The 18,138-nt window shown below is 41.7% G+C and overlaps 1 long non-coding RNA gene across 1 annotated transcript; it reads right to left on the bottom strand.

The window, feature by feature from the left end:
- Positions 1 to 998: 998 nt before the first annotated feature.
- On the bottom strand, positions 999 to 17,676 carry LOC133364067 (uncharacterized). The gene is made up of 3 exons (XR_009757825.1): positions 17,550 to 17,676; positions 6,524 to 6,586; positions 999 to 1,303 (listed from the first exon to the last, which is right to left on the bottom strand). It is a non-coding gene; the product is annotated as an uncharacterized LOC133364067 (long non-coding RNA).
- Positions 17,677 to 18,138: the final 462 nt, after the last annotated feature.

Raw genomic sequence — 18,138 nt, 5'->3', positions numbered from 1 at the left:
TGTTAGTGGAAGGACGTTTTGAGGAATGGATGATGGTTGGTGAGCCATAATTCTATGGCACCCCATTGGCCAGTGTTAAGGCTTCGGCTGCTGGCCCTTACAGATACAAGCTTGTTCTTCAGTATTGGCATATGGGGGACCAGAAATCAAAAACCCCTTCATGGGGGCTGGATTCAGCCCTAGGGCCACCAGTTGCTGATCTTCTAGTCAAGGAATGAGTTGCCTACTGTCTGTTCAGCATTCTGCACATGGTTGCCATTCTATAAACATTAAAATGTTAGTAGAGAGTAATACAAAAGAATCATATTTATTTAAAACATGGGTATATTGTACATTTGAGACACTAAAGCTTAATTCTTAGAGCTTAACATAATATTTTGCTGTTTAAATAGAAAATGCTATCAGTGTACGTGATGCTTTACAGAATAACATAAGCAAAAATGACAGCTCCCTGTCCTAAAGAGTGTGTAGAAGACATTAAAGGGATGAAAGGAAGAGACAAGGATAATTGGGATTTTGAAAACGTATGGATCATACACTTTTTATGGAACTTGTGCTCTTACTAAAAAATGAAATTTTGTTTTAAGAGAGTAATATACCACCAGAGTAAATTGTATAAGCATATAACTGACTTATCCCCCATCACAGATTGAGTACTAGGTAGTTGTCTGAGGGACAAACTAAATCAGATGATAGATCTGCGATCAGATCTTCCAGTCTTACCTGGAGATGTTGGGGATTGAACCAGAGACCTTCTGCACATCAAGCAGATGCTCTACCACCAAGCGGCAGCCCTTCATCCTTAAATCAGCCACAGGGGAGATCTGGATTGGGACTGCAATGCTGACCCCCTCCCTCTTACGGGCACCACTCTCCTCGATGGGCATGTGAGAGATCCATCACGGCAGCTTCAATATACCAAATGACTGAAATAATCACAACTAAATATAATGTGTAAAACTCATGTTAGGTTTTATTTTTATCCATTACACTTACATTCTTACTGTTCTTCAGTCAAACTCACGGTGACACCTTTTGGTTACCCAGGACGTCTTCCAGTCAGTCACTGATCAGATTCTAACTTGCTTAGCTTCAGCAAGGTGACGGCTTTATGTGCCTTCAGACCAAAGTCCTGGCAATGAGTTTTTAGATCTCATGCCTATAGCGGTAGATTTGAAGATGCAGCAGCAAGATGTCATAAAGCCTTTGATATCTCTTTTAAGTAGTTAAACAAAATCCCTTGAGTTGGCTGGATCCCGTCATTTCACGTTAGCTATCCTTGATGTGTTTTCACAACTGCCATCTAAATAAGAAGTATATTTTTCAAGGTTTAGAAGTACACACTGGCACAATTTGATCCAAAATGCACTTTGGGGCAGGTGCCTAAATAAAGCTAGAGTGGTACGCTTATGCGAAGAAGCAGGGCCAGCACCAGTCATGACTGAGCCCTTGAGCACCAGACTGCTCCGGGGGCCGTGTCATCATGCTTCCCAGCACCCCCTCCTGATACAGGTTGCATGGGCTTAAATAGGCCCCCCCACACCACTTACCTCCCACATTGCCACATCAACCCCTTAGGGACACCGCTGCCACCATCTTATGTGATGGCAGGCATGTGCGCACACCATGCTAGCACACTGATGCAACAATGCAGAGGTAGGTGGTACAGGCGGCAGTGGCGTACCTAGCGTATTTGACACTCGGAGCGGATCATTTTTTAACACCTTCCTCCTCTATACGACAAAATTATTTTCAGTAATAATCATGAAATGAAACGAATAATAATAATGGCCAGAAAATAAACGTAGACAGTGAAAATGTTCTTTTATTGAACTTTGTATATATAATCATGCCAGTAAAAAAAATAAAAAAAATAAATATTACAGTACAAAAAAGTAAAAAAGTAATGGATTAATACTTTTTAATGCAATTTTTGAAAAAAGGGGAAAAAACTTATACCTACATATTGGTCTGTCGCAGTAATGAATAATAACACTACAGTTTCTGTTTTCAAGCCTTAACTTCTGCAAATTTGTCAATAACTTTGTCAAAACTGATCTTCTTCACATATTCATGTTCAATTGACAGTATAGCCAGATTTGTTGATCTATCTTCGCTCATAGTTGAAAGCAAATTCCTGTTCCTTATGGAGGCAGGAAAACCTTGGAAAACATCTGGGCACCAGTGTTTGTTAATAACTAAGAAGGGAGCTGAAATAAACATAGGAGAGACAGGCTGTTGCACACTGCACCGTTCCCCTGATGGTCTACCAAGCCTGCCATAGGACAGCCTTTGCTAACCTGGCAACTTTTGCCCTCCAGATGTTTTGGACTAAAACTCCCATCAGCCCCAGACATTACAGCTGCAACAGGACATCTCCTGTCGCCCATTTAGCTTTCCCTTCTTTTCTTGTTCCGCACAGCTCTTAGGTAGGGTGATCAGATTGTACAGATTGCAGAGCTCCTAAGTGCCTAACAGCTGCGTGGAAGATGTGATTTCACTAGGTGCAGCTTTTCTGAACATTGTGTGTTTTGCCAGACAGTTCTAGTCTTGTCTGCCTTTAGCACATCACTCTAGCTAAAAGAACTTTGGGAGGGAAAAAGAAGCTCCCCAGATCCTGCTTGTGGGCTTCCCGTAGGCATCTGGTTGGCCACTGAGAGAACAGGATTATAGATTAGATGGGCCACTGGCGTGATCCAGCAAGCTCTCTTCTGATGTTCTTCATATATAAAAAAGTGAAGATTAAGAATATTAGAACCAAGTTGCATAATTTATTCCAAACCTTGAGAGCGACTTTCTCAAAAACTCTATATTTAGGCATATATACATATCTGAAGGATGTTTCAATATTAGTTCATTATTATTTAAAGTACCATCTGTGTGCATGACACTTTAACATAAACAAAAGAAAAAGAACAGAAAGACAGGTCCCTGTCCCAAGGATCTGACAATCTAAATGTCGGCAAGATGCAATCTGTCAGACCTCCAGGTATATTAAATGTATGAACACACTGTCTACAATTGCTCTCCCACACACACTAGCTGAATGACAGCATGTGAGGGGTGAATTGGTTTGCCATGAGAAAAAGCGCAATTTTGGATGTCTAAGCAAACCTTCCCAACGTGGATTCAAAAACCTTTTCTTGACTATGTTTGTGCCATAATGGGAGGGGGAGTCAGCAATTCTTCACCAGGGCAGAAGGACCTTTAGGAAGAGATCCCAAAGGCATGGGCACCTACGGAGAGAATAAAACCCTATTTCCCTTACCAGCATATGGCAGGAAATCATCTGGGAAGCACATTGCTTTTTGAGAAAGGCAGGTTCCAGCTGGGCATTACCATCTCAGCAATGGCTCTGGAGATGATCTCATTAAGACATCATGGGAACTTAATAGCTTGAGCAGAGAGAGCCTAATAGCCAGGTTGAGCCAGATTTGGGCAGCAGTGCACACAGCAGACTATCAGGTACTATTACTGTGCAGGGGCACAACTGGGTTTTCCTGCCCTATGGACCCAAATGACCAGCACAGTCCCTGGGAAAAGATCCACGCAGCTGTGTAAGCCTGTCCTATCCGAGTCACAACTGATGGGAGCTGTAGTCCAAAACAGCTAGAGGGTGACAGGTAGACAAAGGCTGTGCTAAAGTTTGGGAGAGGAGAACAAAAGGGAACAGGTTCAAGCCAGGTACAGTTTATGTTGAAGAACATCAGGCAATGCACCCTAATGGCAAAAAAGCGGGGGGGGGGGAAGAGAGAATTGCCCCAAGAAGTTGTGGAATCTCCTTCCTTCAAGGAGGTGTTAAGAGGCAAAGGAGCCAACATCTGTTTGGAATGAAGTCGAGGGAATCCAGCTGTTGCAAAAGAACAGGGCTCAAATTAGAGGAGGGTGCCACTTATGAAAGCCACAGTTCCCTGGACGACTCCTGCTCCCAATGCTAGCCAAAGCATGCTTGCCATAGCCTCCCCCTCAAAACAGCAGCAAAGATAATCAATCCTGCATCACAGGGCATGTTGTCTAGGAGGGGGTTGTTCTCTCAACGTAATCTGCGATAGCATCGCATAGCTGAACCCCATGACCTGTTGCTGGGGTGGATTGCAGAGTGGGTGCTCCACCCTCCCAGCCTAAGGATTGGTCTCTTAGGGGCTGTTTGGGGCTGCAGGGGCCCTGGGCCATGCCCGATCTGGCCACCCGCTGACATCAGGCCTGAGAAGAAGCTTCCATACATGAGCTATTTGGATGGGAAACTACAGGTGCAATGTGCATAGTTTTAAGCACATGTAGCTTCGGAGGCTAGAAGTATTCCCCATTACTTCATCGGGAACCATTAACACAACCCTGCTGGGAGGAAGGGCGGGATATAAAGAAAATAATAAATAAATAAACAAACTCTGATTACATAGGTTGATTAGGGCTGTATATACACACCAAGCAATTAAAGCATATTGAAAGCCTTCCCCCTCCCTAAGAATTGTGGGACCTGTTTACCCCTCACAGAGATATGATTCCCAGCATCCTTAACAAACAATACTTCCCAGGATTCTTTGTGTGTGGGGAGTGCTTTCAATGTGCTTTAAATGTATGGTGTGTACAACAGCATCAATCACTTCTTTAGGAGCAAGGGGACGAAATCTTGGCCCTCTCCTCTCAAACGGGTGACTTCTGTTGTCAGAGCCAACAGTGTTAACCATCTTAATCAGTGGATAGGCACATGCAGCACACATACCTAAATCATAACCTGCAGGTTGCAATCCTATAACACTTACCTAAGAGGAAGTCCCATTGAACTCAATGGGACTTACTTCTGAGTAGGCACTTGTAGGACTGCACTGTTAGCAACGCAAGATGGGCTGACCTACATATTGCACCCCAAATGGTATAACTATCTAAATTCTGTAACATGACCCAGAATTCAGTTTAGCATTGTGAGCCCTGAATTCCCAAACAAGCAAATATGGGAGAGGGCAAAAGGCAACAAGCAGAATCAACCTGATCATGCAAATAGATAAGGACCTCTCTAGACACTCTTCTTAGTGTGCATTCATGATGATTTGAGCTCATGATACTATTGGGGTGATCACAACTGATCTTGTTTTCAGTATTGTTTGTGCCTGCAAAAATATGGGGTGGTCACCCTGCTTCATTTCCAATCAGTGCATATCCCATAACTTCCTGCTGAAACCCTGTAACTTTTTACAGCCTAAATGTACTGATTTATTTTTGTCCTGCTTGTGTTACACCATATAGCCCCTCTGGACAGCAATAATGTGGTAACAATGGGGAAGCAGAACACGCCTGCAATAAAACACCAATCTTGAAGGGCCCCGAGATAAGAGAGGCAGCCAGGGGGACAGGGGGGGCCTGCTGGTTTTTGAGGTCACAACAGTGGCCCTTAAATATGCATTGAGAAACATTTTTCATTACTGCTGTTCTAAAGGAGTTGCAGCATTTGAAGGTTTGCTTTCTGACAAGTTTAGCCAAATCTTTCCATTCTTCTGTGTGTTCTGATGATATCTCTCCTGCTAGGGCTGGGGTAAGGCACGACAGAAGACAAGGCAAACAGACAAACAGGCATTCTTACAGACATCCAGAGCATTATTAAACAAAATGTTTATTTACTTACTTCGGGCCATCAATGCACTCCACATAGGGATTGCAAGGCAGTGAAAAACCTGTAACACTGGTTACTGGTTACTAATGGAAGAACCAAGTACTTCTCTTCACATTTAACATTAAAGTTCCTTTATGTTCAGAATGTTGCTATATCAGCTCAATTCATCTGCTAGGTTGTGACACCTGCTTTGGCCTCTTCGATGAAATACTCTCACTTCTGCAGTCACCTCTGTCTCTACTACACTGAAATTTCAGATTTTAAGTACATTTTCTGATGGAGCCTTCTTAAGAACTGGAATGGGTCTTGGACTCCATGAACTGCAAACACACTGGATGTACCTTCCAAAAATGCCATCCTGAGATAAGTGAGCAATTAAACACAATGTCCCCAAGTGATTTTCCTACAATGACCTTGAGAATTTCACTATCATCTACCCACACATTATTGGTAAAATAAAGTGATACATACACTAATTTCCCAGAGTTTTCCTAAACTGAATAATGGGTTTGTAATTTTACCTCTTTAAATGTATCACATGTATTTACTTTCATCTCATCTCAAGCAGGATACATTAAAATAACCTTCAAATAAAACCTGCTTTGAAGTGTCCACTTATTATATTTTAATTTCCTTGGGTTACTACATCTTTGAAAGAGATAATAACAGGTAGGGCAGAGTGGGTGTTAAATATAAATTAAGAGGGGAACTTGACACTATGTAAAACTAATGGCAGAAAAAATATCATATTCTACTGAGTTCTGGTGTGATTTTTTAAATAAAAAAATAATACAAAAATGTCCAACAGTTACACTGGATTTATGAAATGGGCTATTAGCACACAAAAATTCAGACAATCATTTAATTAAATGTTAAATGTTAATTATTTAGCAAATATATGAGTTTTGGAAATACCATTTCCTTTTCATTTTCCAGATGGTTTCCTCCATGACGCATGGAAAACTTTCTGTTCCTTCCCTAAAATGATAAAAGAAATCAAGTTGTTTTAGAACTGGAAGGAGATTCCAAGGTCACACTAATCCTGTTGGGAATAAGCAAGGTTTGTATATTTTAGTACAAATGTAGGGAGATGTCCCTTCTAGCTAGATTTGGGGACAGCTCTATGCTTGTTTACTGTGATGCAACTTCCTGTTTTTCTACCTTCTCTTCTGCCCCTTTGTTTGTGAGTTAGTTGAGTTTTTGCATATCCTTCATTTGCCAAGAGAGACAGAGCAGCCATCAAGCTGCTCCAACAACAGAACTTTATCATTGTGGACAAAGCTTACTGTCTACTTCTAACTTTCTCTCCAAGCTAAGGCCTGTGTAACCAGAACACATGAAAGGTCATGAGTAAAAGACTATTTGATACTTTTTACTAAAGAAGACTTGTTTCTTTTATTCAGCTAGTCTGTGTGAGGGAGAGGTCAGCTGGTTAGAGCTCAATTCTGTTTTGCCAATTTTATGCTACTAGAGATAGAACTACAGTTGTTTTTATCTTATAAAAACCAACAAATCCCACCCCCTAAATAAATTAAGGTGGATTCACAGATCAGGCTTGCAGAGCTTGTGACCCACCAAGCTGATTCAGTGGGGCACTAATTTTAGAATAGAGACACACTTAATGTTGTGCCGGTTCCAGTGTGTCTCCACCTCTGTTTTCTGGAAAAGGGCACACGGTACTAGTCAAACTCTACCCTCGCTACTCTAAAACCTGTTCAGGTCAGTTCAAGTGTGTGTTTTTTCCAGCTTCAAACAGATTTCACAACTGACTGGTAGATCAACCTGTGGCCACTCCAGATGTGGCCAATGGAAATGCTTTGCTGTAGGTTCAGAAAGAGACAGTGGTTATCCCAGTGCTTTGCTGTGAGCAGTCCTGAAGGTCTGAAGTCAGCACTGGAGAAGGAAGGTGTGTCCAACTATGGGCAGAATCACTCCAAAAGGCATCCAGAAAAACCATTCTCATTTGCTGGAACTGTAGAAAAGCTGCCCCAAGTCTTATGAGATTTAGCCAAGCAAACTATCACAAGACTTGGGGGAGGCCTATTTAAAGACCTCTCCCACATTGCCCAACCTCAGTCTGTGGATGGCTGCTTTCAGTCTGCTGTATAAACAACAGAGCTTGGAAGATTACTTTTAAAAAGTAATAAATTACAGTTACATGGACCAAAAAGTAGTAATTACAATTACAATTGCTCTGAAAGTAACTGATTACTTTACTTTTCCTCCAAAGTAATCACTACAATTACATTTCAGTCACTTGAAAAAACGCCTACAAGGTGCTGGCCTTTGCTGCTGCACATCTAAGTAGCCTAAAACAACATTAAAAATAAACAAACATATACAGAGGTAGTAGAATAATTATTTTTATTCATAAGATAGCAATGGTGGTCTCTCCGCTGGTAAGGGTGGTGGGGAGGGAGGCTGAGGCCACTACTCAGATCTTTGCACGTTAAACCAAGTACAACCCCACCCTCCACTCAGCCAGCAAGCATAATCTCTCTCACTTAACCACCTCCCACACCCTGCCCTGCCACCAATTCAGGGACACTCACTCAAGCAAACATTTTCCCCTGAGATGCAAAAAAGTTAAAATACTGCAAATGCAGCACAGTAGCCAGAGAGGGTGGTGGAGGCCACTTTGTGTGCCAAGTGCAAACACAGTATTCTCTCTCTCTCTCTCTCTCTCTCACACACACACACACACACACACACACACACAGAAGCTTTGTCATCTTTCATCTCCACAGTTCTTTATCTCCATTCTGCCATTGCCTCCTTCTCCTCCTTTATCCACGTTTTTGACCTCTGGCTCCTTTTTCCCTCCACTCCATTCTTCACCACCACTATCTGTTTTTTAAAATAATTGTTTTCTCCACTCCACCCCATCTCACTCTCCGCCTCCCTCGTCGCCTCCTACCCATCCACAGAGCATGAGGGAAGAGTGAAAGAAGCCCAGTTTGAGGCACATGATTTTCATCCACAAATCCCCCCCAAAGTAATGCCCAAAAGTAATGCCCAAAAGTAATGCTGGAAACATTACAATTACTCCACAAAAGTAGTAAAATTACTCCTAGTTCTATTACAATCAAAATGTAAAGGAATTACCCACGTTACTCAAAAAAGTAATGAATTACAAGTAATTAGTTACTTGTAACTAGTTACTTCCAAGCTCTGATAAACAAGGGTTATAAAACAGAGCAGGGAAGGTTTCAAAAGGGTGGCAAAGAAAATGAATACCTTTTTTGTCCCCTCCTAAAACCTCTCTCCCCTCACTAACATTAAAAGTGATCAAGCTCCCAGACCTCAGCAGCTTCCCTTCAATCTAATGTCTACCCACCCACTCCAGGTTTGTGCCTGCACCCTGCTATGATACTGCCAGGGTTTCATGGCAGTAGGAAGGCAGCATGTATGCAGAGCTCTCCATCTATCTACTTTGGAGTTCCCTCCTTTTGGAAATCCATGCATTTCTATGGGTTATGAGTTTCCTGTACACACACAGCCCCCTCAAATCCCATTTTGCTACCCTCCTAGTCAGCACTGTGTCACCCACTCTCCTAATTGCACACAGCAGCTGTGTCTGTGCTACCTGGTCTCATAGGAGGTGTGGTACATCTGGGGCTCCACCTCACATGATCCACTCACCTCCTATGAGTACTGTATTTAGAATGTACTCTGGTAGCACATTGGCCAAAGAAAGCTTGTGACAACTGACTTGTTACATTGTGCCCACTGTGTGGTTGGATCCATATGGATTTGGGTCTTTCCAAGAGCACATGTATGTGATGCATTCTACCTATGACTGACAAATCCATGTTTTAAAAGGGTAGATCGGGGATGGGGAACCCCTGGGCATCTAGATATTTTTGGACTGAAACTCCCTGGTTACTGGGACCATGCCAGCTGGGGCTTATGCAAGTTGTAGTCCAACATCATCTGGAGCAGCCTTTCCCAACCAGTGTGCCTCCAGATGTTGTTGGACCACAACTCCCATCAGCCTCAGCCAGCATTGCCAATGGTCAGGAAGATGGGAGTTGTGGTCCAACAACATCTGGAGGCACACTGGTTGGGAAAGGCTGATCTGGAAGGTCAAGGGTTCCCCAAACCGTATCAATGTACAAATATACTGGCTTCAGTGGGTTGTAGATTGCAAAAACATCAGGTTGTATTCAACTAAATCCTACTCAGAGCAAACTCATTGAAATGAATAACCCTAAATTAGTCATTCTATCAACTTCTGAGTAAGACTAGCATTGAATACCACTCAGTTACATTTTCAAAATGGTAAAAAAACCTTCTCCTGCCTTTCCACTATTTTAGTCCTAAAGGCAGATTACAATTCCAGTTAAAACAATGTAGAATACCAATCATCTAGTGTGGCTGCATCTGTGCTTTGGAACTCCTTACCTACTGACATTAGGCAGACACCCTTGCTGTATTATTTTAGTTGCCTTCTGGCTTTTTTGTTTTTGTTTTAGCAAGCCTACCCAGACATAGCATTTAGTTACCTATATTTGTTTTACAATTCTTAATGATTTTATATGTGTTTTTAAAATAATGGTTTTATGTATATTTTAATTGGTTTGTGGAATCTGAGCTGTGTTTTATCTACAATTTTATTTGTGCACTGCCTGAAAAGCTCTTTGTTCAAGCAGTTTATAAACTCTTCTCAATAAATAACAAACAGACTAAAAATCAAGCAGTTTGTCTTTAGAAGGTGACTGCCTGCTGCCTCCACAAGTGAGAGCAAAGCTACGAATTGGACCCTGGAAAATAGCGCTAGTGAATGATTTTAGGGGATTGATATTGTCAGGGTTTTTTGTTGTTGTTGCTCCTTTTTGTCTTGCTCGCATTCCTCCCTTGTGTTGGGTGAAGTGGGTTGTGTTTAATAACGTAATTTGCATCAGCGAGTCCCAAATGACCAAGCTACTGAGTGCTGGGAGGAGATTAGCATGGTAATCTCATTCCAAAGGATAAAATTAGCAAAGATATTTCCCTGAACGGGAGCTGCCATTGGCGAGTGGCCGTGCTTAGAATCAATTACTAAATTACTTTGAGCTCTAAGTCGACATTAACAGAAAAAAACGGCCATCGACCAAAGGGAAATAAGATAAAAACATGTGATCATTAAATCTCTCACTACTATTCACAAATGTGGCACACAAGAACTGCACCAAAAATAAGGCACAATTTAATTTTTAACAGTAGCCCCTGTCATCATTTCAGCCAGAGCTCTCCATGTCTTGGAAGTATGTCTTGGATACTTTTCTCCTTCAGAATAGCATGACAATACAAGGAGGCAGAATTCCTACTAATTCCCCAGCATCTACAACAGCACTAGTTCCCAATGTCCTCTGCATAATTTCAATATAATGCTGTTCGGAAATCCCCCCCCCCGCAAAAAAAACATAGTTTTGGAAATTGGGTTGTAGTCAACTAAACCCTACTCAAAGTAGACCCACTGAAATTAATGAACCTAAGTTGGTTATGTTCATTAACTTCAATGGGTCTACTCTGAGGAGGACTAGCACTAAATACCGCCCATTCTCTTCCACTTTAGCTTAAGCTATCAAGGAGGTTACAGTGCAGCCCTTTCTATTTTTTTCTGTCACTGCAATAATCCTGTGTGGTAGGTGAGGCATTGGCTCCAAGAACAATGCCAACTTTTCAAGTCAATACAAGAAGGATCAAATCCCAGTCACCAGTTGGCTAGCGCCTGTGATGTTACCAATGGCTGCCATCTTCTTGCTCAGCTCCTGTGCATCCCTACAAGGCTTGCCCAGGTGAACTCTCCACAGGACCACATCCATGGCAGGGTACACATGATAAAGGAACAAATCCCTTTATCTCTCTTTTTCACACACACAAAGCAGATGGTTTTTTAAAAAGTTTTGCTAATAATATTGCCATAGTTATTATATTATTAAAAAAAGCAAGTAGCAAATGCACTTAAATATACTGCTGCTTTCCTGTAATTAATCTTGGATGTATCCAAGAGTGGGTCTTTGGAACTTGCTGAATTTCAATTTCAAACCTTATCCCCACCCCACCCCCCAAAAAAGCTGAAATTGTGACTTGAGTGTCTGGACTTGAGCACACAGGAGGTCTTGAAATGGTGACCTGACAGGTGTTAGGGCAAGGACTTAGTTTGCGTGCCACCATCCAGCTTTGGCCAAAGGGTCCAACTGCAAGGAGACCATCTATACCCACTCAGACAGTTTTTCAAAATTGGTAGGCCAGGGCAGGGCAGGTGATACTCCCTGATGTCTGTAAAAAGTTTCTTGGCCAGATTTGCTACCTGATCAAGGAACTAGGAGAACTGCTCTTGCTGATCATTCCCCTTTGATCTTCCTCTACCATTGACTCATCCCATTCTCAATCAAATAGAAACCAGGTCTCACGTATGCAAAGAACTTTAAACTCTGTTCAGTGCCAAATATTTAAAATCAGAGAATTATAAGTAGTCCATATTATTATCCACATAATATATACTATCAGCTGTCAGATATAAGGTCTTGAATTCAACCCTGCTGGGGGAAGCAGGGTCAACATCATTAACTATAGATCCTGTCCGGGTTTACATATAGAGCCCTTGGGCAAAGCGTCTGCCAGATACATCTCTATAGATATGCATAGCTATAGGACCAGGAGGGGGCCCACAGCACACACATTAGTGATAGACAAGAAGCTTTTGTTTCTTGGAAGGTTTACTGGAATTAACCGATTAGTGTCAACTTGACACAATATCTTTTGTCTACGATGCCGTAGATCATTTTGATGGTTTTATTGATGGAGTGTAGTCTAGTATAAATTGTAAGGGAAGCTACATTTAGATGAAGGAGGAAGCATTTTTACTGAAGATATTGAAAAAGCCATTTATAAATGTATCCTTAAAAATGACATGTTTTGTTGTCAAGCAGAGCAAGTCACAAGAAGAAGCCAGAGTGATCTTTAGTCCACTTAAGTCAATGGCTACCACTGCCCTTATGATCATGGGGTCAAGATTGCAGCCAATGATAGTAACAGGAGCAATTAAGGGGGTTTACCACTGAAAAGCAGATAGTGTGTTCGTAAATTAGATCCAGCAGCATAAAGTCTTTACATGGCAATTAGAAGCTAAGCTAAAGAGAAGACAAGTTTGACAGATGTCCTTCAATAAAAATAATTCTGTTTGATAAATGGGGATGGGTGGTTTATAAAGCATTCTTATTGACACCCCCCTGACGTTAATACATAAAGTGACTAATTTAGAAATAATACAGCATTTGCCCCAGTGGGTTGCTGTTGTGATCAATATGCAAAACCACACAGTAAATTGACTTTTAGGCAGATTATAATAAACACTTTTGCCTGTCAATTGTAATAGGGAAGTTAGGAGCACACTTAGATATTCCCCACTGAAATCAGTAGGATTTAAAAATAACTTTGGCTAAATTATGCATTTTTATATCATTTTTATTTACAGTTTTCATTTTTAACTATTTATAAAGGTTTATTTGGTTTTGATGGTGCTCCTTTTCCAATTTGCTTGTGGTACAACCCATCAATAAAAATTGAGTATTTTAATACACATGTTTCTGTAAGTTTACACTATTAAATTCCAGGAAACAATTAGAAGTTGCAATAAAGAAATTTTTAATCATCACAAATGTTATATAATTTCTGTGAAACAGTTTTCTATTTTCAGCAGCTCATAACAGTTAAATTTTATATATTGAAATGATATCATAAATAGTCAACCTGATCCAGCAAGGGCAATTCACATGTGGAAGCAGAGCTCCATATGCATAGTGTTTTTCTGGATTAGGTCATGTACCTGTAGAATGCTCAAAACCTAGCACTGCCAACATGGTGCCTGTGGGCACAACTGCACCCGTGATGACTTCCATTGATGTCTCCGAGGCCTCTGTACTACTCCCACCCTTTTCTGTCTTTCTTCAGAAGTGGGAAAGGATCAATCTCAACCTTAAAAGATACACAAAGTATAGAGAGGAACTGAGAAGGGCATCACTTTTTCCCACTTCCTCTCTACGAACTTTTCTAGGCTGTGTGTCTGACAGACAGAGAGAATTTGCCTTCTGTGAAATGTATGCTTTTGTGACTGGCCATGGTACAGTAGCCATGTTGTGAATGGACACATTCACATGGCAGCCATTTTTTGACAGTGCCCAAAGTGCACTCTCAAGGTTCCAAATGTGCCCATGGACCTAAAAAGATTGGTGTCTCCTGCTCAAACCCACATCCAACATCTAGCACAGTGGTAGAAAACCTGCAGCCCATGGGCCACGTGCAGTTCTGGCTTAATTTCAAGCATCCCTGTGGATGCTATGGACCCAGTCTTGTTTTCTGGACCACCTCCCTAGGAATCACTATCTCGTCTGCATTTTATGGGTGTGAATGAGAGATGTGGCTGCTGTATAGTGAGCCCAAGGGGCAGGGGAAGTCTTGCAGTGAATTGTGGTGCAGGGGAAGTCTGGAGGAGGAGGAGGAGGGCAGGAAGAAAACAACCAGAAATGGATGGATCCAAAAGAGGCACTCTGCAGGTGATCAGTTCCAAGCTGTTTAATGGAGAGGGGAAAAACAGGAAAGTTGAAATGCATGGAGAGTTAGAGAGGAGAGAAGCATAGAGAAAAAGAGAGAGGTGAAGTGGCACGGAGGAGGAGGGCTATGCAATTCCCCAGTGGTGCAAACCTCACCAACTTTGGGTCCTCACCTTGCTCACCACTAGCATGTGACTCCCGACAGTCACATAGAGAAATGGGGCCCTTGACAGAGAGGAAAAAAAGTTTTCCCTTCCCTGCTCTAAATAGACTGGATGGTTTCTAAGAAACACCTAATGTTCAAAAGACACATTTTGAATTGTCTACTCACATATTAATGGCACATAGGGGGTTTACAGAGAGATGTTATCAAGTCACCAAGCAAGCATAACTTCTGACATTCGAACAATTTCCCCAAGCCTTTTCTGAATGAGCTTTTAAATGATTGTCTCCTGATCATCTGCTAGCATCATACAGTTATTTCAAATGTTATCAATTTTGGTGTGTATATTTTGTATTTATTTTTGGTTTTCTGTACACTGCTCTGATACATTATGAGTGGTTTATAAATTTTTAAAAATGATAATAATGATTGGAAGGCAACAAACAGAAGGGAGGGGAGTGTTGGGGGGGGACAGAGCTAACATGCCCATTTCCCTTACACATTCACACTGCCCTCTTCATAACACCTGAAGAATGCTTTTATTGATAGTATATCCCAGCCTTTCCCAACCAGTGTGCCGCCAGATGTTGTTGGACCACAACTCCCATCTTTCCTGACCATTGGCAATGCTGGCTGAGGCTGATGGGAGTTGTGGTCCAACAACATCTGGAGGCACACTGGTTGGGAAAGGCTGGGATATCCTGCACTTTCTTGTTTTGGTATTGTCTTCTATCAGTCCAGATTATGACTGGGGGCAAGTATTTACTCTGTAACTTTCATGCAAAGCAGGAAAAGATCTTCTCCGTGAAGATGTTGTCATCTCCAGTAATTCTTATCTTCTGTCAGTTGACATAATCAATGAGGACCAGCAGCCTATAAATCAGGGATAGCCAACATGGTGCCTTCCAGATATTTTGGACTACAACTCCGATAATTCCTGACCATTGGCCATGCTGGCTGGGGCTTATGGGAGTTGTATTCCACAACATCCAGCTCCCTCTGCTAGGCATTACACCTGTATAACAGCTCTCTTCACCCCACAATGATGTCTAAATTTCTAAACCAGTGATCTCTAGGAACATCTGGTGCTGCTAAGGAAACTTTTGAAGGGGGTTTCCCAATTCAGCATTTTCACTAAAGCAGATCAGTCATGATTTCCCCTGCTTTCCCTTGCCTCTTGGCTTGAGTCCCTGGCTGACCTTGAATATTTTCTAGCCACGGATCGCTTCTGTTCTTGATGCATCCCATATGTGTAAGATTTATGGTAGAGTTGATTCTTCCAGGGCTACACTCCTCGCCGTAGGTAACGAAAAGGATGCAATATAGATAAGTAGACACCTCCTCCTCCACTTTTCTCCTTTCTGAATATTATGCATTTGGGCTGCTTCACACACAATTTATTTATTTATTTAATATATTTATATCCCTCTCTATTTCCGAAGAACTCAGAGCGGCAAACAGAAAAAGAAGAAACAATCACATATAAAAGTTAGAGAAATTAACATAATAAAAACATAATTGGAAAACACAATTAACACCAAGAATAAATCAAAAATTAAAAGTCAACCTATGCATCACAAATGAAATGCGACGAAATACTACAAGAGAGGGAGACAGTCGCACCTCTACCGGAAGAGTATTCCAAAGTTTAGGGGCAATCACCGAAAAGGCTTTAGTTCTGGTTCCCATCTGATGAACTTGGGAAAATGGAGGAATCGTAAGAAGAGGATCCACAGAGGATCTCAGGGGTCGGGAAGGTTCATAAAAAGATAAGCGATTAGATAAATAGAGGGGGCCCAAGCCGTGTAAGGCTTTAAAAGTTAAAACCAGCACCTTGAATTGAGCCCGGAAGCAGACTGGCAGCCAGTGCAATTGTTGTAAAAGTGGCATTGTATGGGCCCGTAGGCTAGCTCCTGTTAGCATTCTAGCTGCTGCTCTTTGAACCAGTTTAAGCTTCTCAGCTGTTTTCAAGGGCAGTCCCACATAGAGCACGTTGCAGTAGTCCAACCGGGATGTAACTAAGGCATGTGTTACCTTCGTCAGGTCGGAAATCTCCAGAAATGGGCGCAGTTGGCGGACCAGTCTTAGCTGGGCAAAAGCGCTCCTGGAGACCGCCGAAACCTGGGCCTCCAGGTTCAAAGCCGAGTCCAGAAGCACACCCAAACTGCAAACCTGAGTCTTCAGGGGGAGTGTAACCCCATCCAACATTGGTACATTCCCAATTTCCAGATCTGTCCCACGACTAACTAGAAGCACTTCTGTTTTGTCTGGATTTAATTTCAGCTTATTCACCTTCATCCAGTCCATCACTGAAGTCAGACATTAGTTCAGGGGCCGGACGGCTTTCTTAGTATCCGGGGGAAAGGAGAAATAAAGCTGAGTATCATCAGCATATTGGTGATATCGAACTCCAAACCACCGGATGACCTCCCCCAGCGGCTTCATATAGATGTTAAATAACATTGGGGACAACACCGAACCCTGTGGGACCCCGCACATTAGGGGCCAAGGGTCCGAGCGGAAGTCACCAAGTAAAACTCTCTGTGTCCTGCCCTCCAGGTCCCATGGGCTCATTTTGGAGTGTTCTGCCAGGGCTGCAGCCAGGCCAGGTTCACAGGGAGGAGCCCTTTGTACAAATCATCAACAATGCGTGGTGTATATATGGCTGCCGAAGTTCTCATGATGTAGTGGCAACATTCAAGCTCTCACTATTGCAGGGTTCAAGGAAGCCATAAAGGACACCTACGGTGTCCTATGTCAGTCACCCGCTGACACAAATGAACAGATTGTTCACATGAGCCTAAGGCATTCTCTCTTCTCTTTTCAGTGCCTATTGAAGACTTTCCCCTTTCAACAAGCCTTTTAAGTAAAGACCTTATCCCAGTCTGCATCTGTATTGGAATTGTCTTTTCAGATGTTTTGTTTAAGATGTTTTTAGTACTTTATCATCTGTTTGCTGCCCTGGGATCCTTTTGGGAGGAAAGGCAGGATATAGATTTAATTTAAATTTAACAACAACAACAACAATAATAATAATGGAGAACTGTGTCATGTGTCAACTGGTCATCTGCTTTTTGCTAGTTGCTTGCCTGGTTTGACTATTTACTATATTTTTTATACGTTTATACCATGACTATATACCCAGAAGTTAATGATAATAATGAAGCCACAACTTCTGTCTACTGCTCAAAATATTCCATATTTCTTTGCAATGTCCATTAGTTTATATATATACACATACCACAGATGTTTGTGATGCTTCTGCTATAGATCTTTGTATTAGTTGTCTCTCCAGGCTAGTTGTTTCAGCAGCACTTTTCAATCTACTACCATATCATGGGGAAATTCAATTAATGTGCTATTTACATTTCTGTTAGCCAGAGAAATGCCTGTAAACAAAGATCGAAAAATTCATAGAGATCGTTAAAAACATCTTAAACAAAAATACGCTTTTAAAGTGCCTTTCCACACCTCTCTGGGCACATCCACAGAATTCAACACATTTCTGTTGACTTTGGGGTTTATTTTAACAATTTACCTGCTAGATTTAAATTCATGTAATTGACATAATCTCTAGACCTTACTTCAAGACGGACTTGGATAATCAATTGTGCAACCCTTTTATGCCACAGGATGAAGAAATCGCCATATAACCAACATCAGGCAGAAAAGTTTCTCGTACTTTATTTTTCCACTGGAAATTTCCCATTTCATAAGTTCATTAGCAACAATGAATGGATGCCAATTCCAAAAACAGTATTATGTAAGCCTGATAGTTCCAAAGTTTAGCTTTGTTTAGTAATTACCAGTAAAATAAACTAATGTAATTA

The sequence above is a fragment of the Rhineura floridana genome, chromosome 9, assembly GCF_030035675.1.
Source record: "Rhineura floridana isolate rRhiFlo1 chromosome 9, rRhiFlo1.hap2, whole genome shotgun sequence".
Taxonomy (NCBI): Eukaryota; Metazoa; Chordata; class Lepidosauria; order Squamata; family Rhineuridae; genus Rhineura; species Rhineura floridana.
Note: the sequence above shows the minus strand (reverse complement) of the source record. Positions and strands in the feature narration are given on the sequence as shown.